Source organism: Lepus europaeus, chromosome Y (genome assembly GCF_033115175.1).
Source record: "Lepus europaeus isolate LE1 chromosome Y, mLepTim1.pri, whole genome shotgun sequence".
In the NCBI taxonomy this organism is placed as follows: Eukaryota; Metazoa; Chordata; class Mammalia; order Lagomorpha; family Leporidae; genus Lepus; species Lepus europaeus.
Genome location: NC_084851.1, coordinates 19,963,975 through 19,970,291, shown reverse-complemented (window position 1 = coordinate 19,970,291; position 6,317 = coordinate 19,963,975).

Here is a 6,317-nt window from a genome sequence, read left to right as displayed (position 1 = left end):
TCAAGCATCTATTGACCGGATGGCACTATGCCTTTGGCCGCCATGTGGAGTGGATTCCTGTGAGGGTGGGATGGTGGCTGGGCCTCAGAAGGTGGCTCGGGCTGGCTCACTGCCCGCTGTTGCCTGGTTAAAGCTTCAGCCCTCAACCACAGAAGCTCTTTGCTCAAGGAGGAAGCGGTTTCAGTATTTGACCTACAGCCTTTGCCAGCGAAATCCCCGCTGTGTTCCTCCCGAGCCCTAAGCAGGTCTGCAGTGCTTGGTTTATTCTTGTCACTGCCGCTCTCTGGCCTGGGCCTGGAGTGGACATCAGGTCCACTTCTAGCCTTTGAGAACCCCCTTTCAATCCTCCAACTTGGTACCAGCCACGCTGGCCACTTAGTGAGGCCTCACCCTCGTGCCGGGGGGAGGCACAGAGGCATGGTGACACAGCTTTAATGGTGGAGGTGCAGCCATGGGGGCAGGGTGGTTCAGGGGGTAGAAGTCAGCAGATGGATGGGGCTTCTGGGAGCAGGACACACCTTCCTCTCTGCTGCCTCATCATGCCCAGAACAGGCCCTAAGCGGTCCTGCACAAGTGACTGCCCAGACATTTCCACTGAGCTGTGCCCTGCAGGTCAGTGACCCGTGGCCTTGTGTGAGTGGGTGGGGACAGAAAATAGCACTCACTGATTTCCATGTCTCGTCCCCTGAGCATTTGCTTCCACACATCCGAATTCTGAGAGGCAGCTTTTAAAGGTTAGATGAATCCTCCGGGAAAGGTGTCCTGTTGTCCGTCTGAGCTTCCAATGGGCCATGGCAGCCTGAGCAGGGGGACCCCATCTTGGAAGGTCACCATGAGGGTGAAACTCAAAGGCTCCTTGAATGTGTTTGTGTGTTTCAATGAGACGAGTGCTCTGGAGGGGATGGGCAGAGATCACCAGCGGCCTGCACATTCAGGCCGGCTGCATCCGAGGCTGTGTCCCTTGGCAGAGGTTGTGTCATGGCCCCAAGTGGACCCAGGTGGGCACGACCTACAGGTTCACATCCCTTGGCCACTGGGTTTTGGCTGTTCCTGGGTCCACGGCCCCTTCACTCTGGGCCCAGCTCAGTGGAGCAGCTCCTGTCTGAGGTGCTGCTGCCTCGTGATGAAAGGAAAACAGGACTCGATGGCCACGCAGTGGCTCTCAAAGCTTTTACCCAGAGGGCCATAGGCTCTTTCCTCTCACATGTCATTGGCCAGAGCTAGTCACATGGCCATTTCCTCTCACATCTCATTGGCCAGAGCAAGTCACATGGGCAAGCCAGAGGCCAGCATGGGAAGTGAATTTCTTGGTCGGCGCTGTCCTCTTCTGTGGCCATCCTGCCTGGGAAGGGCCACTCCCACTGCCTGGGAGCCCTTCCCCCTGTAGATTCTGGAGGCGCCTGGCCTGGTGGGTGCCCCACAGGCATCTATTTTCCCCAAGGTCCAGATGCCTGCAGATGATGGGGTGCCATGGTGAGGAGGGTTTGGGAAGCACTTGAGTAAACAGATGTCTTCTCCAGGGGCCCCTCTGAACCTGCAGCATCAGCATCAGCCTTGAGGGAGGACATGGTCAGCAGGGTCACTGCCGGGGTCTTCCTGGTCAGCGTCTCAGGTTGCAGCTCCATGCCAGATACCCCTGGGGACCTGGAGGAGCTGTGTGTTGCTGAGCTGTACCCTGGGGTGGGGGTAGGCACAGTGTGTGTGTCCACAGAACTCACCAGGGATTCAGCAGACACCTGTGCAGGGCTGCAGCTCTGCAGGCGCCTCACCCAGCGGGCCACATGTTGCCCATCATGCGTGAGAGTCAGCATCCCCTATGGGATACTCTCTGCCTCTCTATCACTTCCCTGGGGTCTCCCCCGTCCCAGGAACAGGGAGACATTCGTTGGCTGTACCTCCCTGGGATGAATGACCTTTTCTCTGACCCCTGCTGCACCATGGGATGTGGCTGGCAGGGTGGAGCTCCAGTTGCCCATGGAGGCCACTGGCTGGACATCACACCTGTCATCGGCCACCCCGTCACTGGTCCCCTCCGACCCCGGCAGATTTCTCTGGGATCCTGCACTCTCACATCCTGGTTGCAGGCTCTGCTGCAGGCAGCTGGCAGGGTGAGCCATGCACCTTAAAGACTTGACCCCAAATAGCCAGCGTCCTCTGAGGAATGGCAGTGTTGTTACCTCTGACAGCACAGGAGATGGGTCAGATGTGGCCCAGAGGAGGTTTTACCTGGACCCCAGGTGGTTTTAAAGTAGTTTAAACTAGTTTATCTGGAATCTGTCACACATTCCACCGAGGAGGACCCCTGGTGTGCACATTTGGCAAGAGGACCCCCCTCAGGAGGGGGGCCTCAGGATGTACTTGACAAGGGGCAGCTCATGAGCAGTGCTGGATAAACTGAGGCTCCTCAGGAGGTGAGAGGCAGCTGGGCTCAGCCCTGGCCTGCAGTCTGATGAGGCCAAGGCTGCCCATTTGCTCTTTGTGCCATCAGGAGCCCACCCTGCACTGGGACAGTGCTGGGCCAAGCAGGGCCTGGCAGGGCAGGGTCTGGGGAGCCCCAGGCCACCGTGCAGGGGTGGATGAGGCTGCTTTCAGACCTCCAGGGCTCACCTGCTAGGCTCTGTGCACACCACTCCCTAGGTGGGGGAGACCTCTTGCCAGGTGGTGCCCACCTGGTCCTCTAGGGCAGAGGACCAAGGGATGGCCAGGATGTGGCCCCCAGATTGTGGGGTCTCCTGGCAGACACAGGGGTAGATATGGGGGCCATGAGTCATTGCCAGTAGACAGAGGCTTTGTCTGCCTGGCTGAGCTGCAGGCCATGCAGCCAGGGAGAGGGCTCTCATCGAGAAGCTAGGCTTTCTCACAGGAACAAAGTACAGCTTGTTCGGCCACAGGCTCGGCACTGCCAGGTGGCGGCTCCATGGTATCAGGCAAATTCTGCCTTCCCCACAGCTGGGGCCGACAGCAGGAAGCCACAGGGAGGCTGGGAACAAAGGCAGGAAAATGGGCCACATTTATTCATTCACTGACTGGATAGGCCTGGCTGGCCCAGGGGCCCTATCTCCATGGTGACAGGCAGCCCTCAGGGCTCCGGGTTGGTGCCTGACCACTGCCCCTCTGAGGCTGCACCCCCGACACACAGAGACACAGCATCATGGGGGCAGCTGGGGGCAGCCTGGCTCACTCTGGGAATGTCTGAGACACAGCTAGTGCCAGGGCAATGAGAGGAAGGCAGAGGCCCAAACTCAGTGCCAGCAAAGCACCTACTGTGTGCTGGGCAGGCGAATGCACATACAAAGTCACTTTCATGACTCTGCGCCCATTCTGTTTGAGTTTTTCTAACACAGAGGCCCATGGAAGCCCAGTGACAGGGTCGGACGGGCAGGCTTCCCAGAGGAAGGGTCCTGATGCACATGTGGGAGTTTACCAGGCAGAAGGTGCTGCTTGTGCAAAGGCCCTGGGGCCTGAAGGAATGTGGTGTGATTAGCGGGTCACTGCAGCAAAGCTGCACTGAGGCAGGGATGGGGGTGGGATGGCTCCCTGCTCCCCAACCCCGCTCTGGTTGTGCATGATGAGTCTGGGAGGATGTGGGCAAGGGGACGTTTCATGCTCTGATGTTTGCAGAACACACTCATGCATTTTACACTACCTTAGTCCCACAGCTTCCAGGGCCTGCATAGGGGGAAACTGAGGCCCGGCAGGGCCTGGGTCAGCTGCCCATATCACAGCCATGTTCCCTCACACACACACACACCCACAGTGTCTGCAGCCCAGAGACATTGGTGCACTTCAGATGGGCTCTGAGATGCTGGACAGGGACTGGTGCCCTGAGGGACAAGTGTGCCCATGTGCAGTGCTATGAAGTTCTGGAACAATTATGGGGATGAAGGCACCATGTTTCCTCCTTCCCAGCCCCTGCAGATCTGTGTGGGTGCTGGGAGGGGATGGGAGTGGGCACAAGAGAGGCCCACAGTGGCCAATGGTCAGATATTGAGAGCAGGTGACCTGGGGACCCCGGAGCTGGAGGGAGATGGGTGCCACCAGGTGGAGAAGCCAAGACTCAGAGCCACGCAGCAGGGGGCACCCTGAAAGCCATGAGTGTGATCCCTGGGGCCCCCGTCTCTGGCCCCAGACCCAGTACTGGATCGGCCAGACTTTCACCAAGAGGAAGGGGCTACCCCTCATCCACAGCCTGGCCCTGTGCCCATCGCTCTTCTGAGAGGGGTTTTGGCTTCAGCTCAAGAAGAAAAGAAGACAGTGATTCTGTCCAGGAGCTATACAGAGGCGGGTGCTGTGGCAGTCTGCAGTGCCAGCCTCCCATATGGGCACAAGTTCAAGTCCCAACTACTCCACTTCTGATCTAGCTCCCTGCTAATGTTCCTGGGAAAACAGCAGAACATGGCCCAGGTGCTTGTGATGCGAGAAGTTCCTGGCTCCTGGCTTTGGCCTGGCCTAGCCCTGGGAGTTGCAGCCATTTGGGGAGTGAACCAGCACATTGAAAATCTTTCTGTCTCTCCCTTCTCAGTTCTGTCTCTCTGACTTTCAAATAAAATAATTTTAATAAAGAGCCATTTCAGACAGAAATGTCAAACATGCACAGCATAGGTGTGGCTGCCTCCACCTTGCACTGATGGCAGGCCATCACAGAACTCTTTCTGGCTCAGCATAGCCTCTGCTTCAGAATCCTTCTCAACACAGTGGGCAGGCAGTTTGCTACCAAGCAGAGCTGACGTCCAAGGGAACTCAAAGTGTAACCCCCGGCCTGTTACCTGGGCTCTGCACGGAGCCTGCTCACTACGGAACCTTGTTTTGTACCTGTGCATCAGGGCAGGTGTAACAGGTGAGCCTGCTGAGGTCCAGAGCGGCTGAGTGACAGAGCTGCTCTCGGCCAGGGCCAGAGTCCCAGAGCTGTCAGAGTGAACAGATTCCTGCATTCCTCTGCCCTCCTCCTCCTCCTCCCACTCTTCCTCCTCCTTGTTCTTTTCTTCCAGGCCCACTTTCCGCTCCCTTGGCCAGGCAGCAAGGGCCCGGTGTCAGCCAGGGACACTGTGCATCACTAGATTGGCTGCCCCCGCAGCACCTGGCCTCACTGACTTCCGGGGCACAGATGGACACCACTGACACAAACACACTGTGACAACTGCTGACCAGGGGTGGCCAGTGACATGTGGGTAGTGCAGCTCCAGTGCCACGAGGCTCACCCAGGGTGGGCTCATTGCCCCCTGCCCCCTCCTCCACTGACTCTAGTTCTGGGGCATGGATGGCCTGGCTCTCTGAACTTGCATTTGCCCTTGGCTGCTAAATTTACCCGAGCCCCATTCTGAAGACCCAGACCTGTGCTGTGCCCTCAATTTTCCTTTGTTCTGTGCTGCCCCTGGCCCCAGCCCAGTGCCTCCTATGCACCTGCCCAGGTATGCGTGTGTGTGTGTGTGTGTTGGGTGGGGTTGCTGACTGCCTGCCACCTGCTTGCCCAGGACCTGCCATTGCTTGCTCCTAGGATGCTGTGCTCTCCCACTTGCCGACTGGACCCCTTGTCCCAACACCCAGGCCCACCTGCCTGGCTCCCTGTCCCCCAACACCTGCACACAGGCATGGCTTCTCAGACACACTTGGCCTGCTCCAGCAGGTTGGCATGGCCAGACCCTCACCCTCTTCTCCCAGGCTCAAAGCCCTGTCTGAGAAAGCAGCACCTTTGCAGTGGTCAACACCTGGTAGCTGCTGTGTGAGGTGACACACCCTTGGGCCCGCAAGTGCTGGCTGCTGGCTTCTTTAATTCTGTGTCAGGTTCCATGGGCTCGGCTCACACCCATCCTCCACCTTCAGGGCAGTGGTGCTCACAGTGCCAGTGCGAGTTGCCTCATTCTGAGCATGTGCTCCATGCTGGGCCCCGTGCAGGGATCACCTGTGTGGGCTCATGGCCTTGGCAGCATTACTGGGCAGGGGCACGGGGCTCCCTACATTACAGGTGGGACACATGAGCTCAGGAGATGCAGGGCCTTCACCCAGGGTCACCCAGCCCTGAGTGGTAGAGCATGATGGAAGTCCCAGCCCATGCTCTGACCACCATGCAGCATGACCTGCCCTCAAAAAGATGATGCCATAGGTGAGAAACAGAGCAACTCATGCCACCCATTGGGGTCTGTCCAAATTTCTGGTCTGGGAAAAAGTGGCAAAGCAGGTTCAATTTCTCCTGCCAGCACTGATGGTTGAGTGGCACCTGCTTGACCAACTTCTCTGTGGATTGCATTGGGCAGCCGTGAGCTTTGTCAGGGGGAAAACATTCAGCCATCCATTACTAATGCCTGCTCAGGGCACAGGGG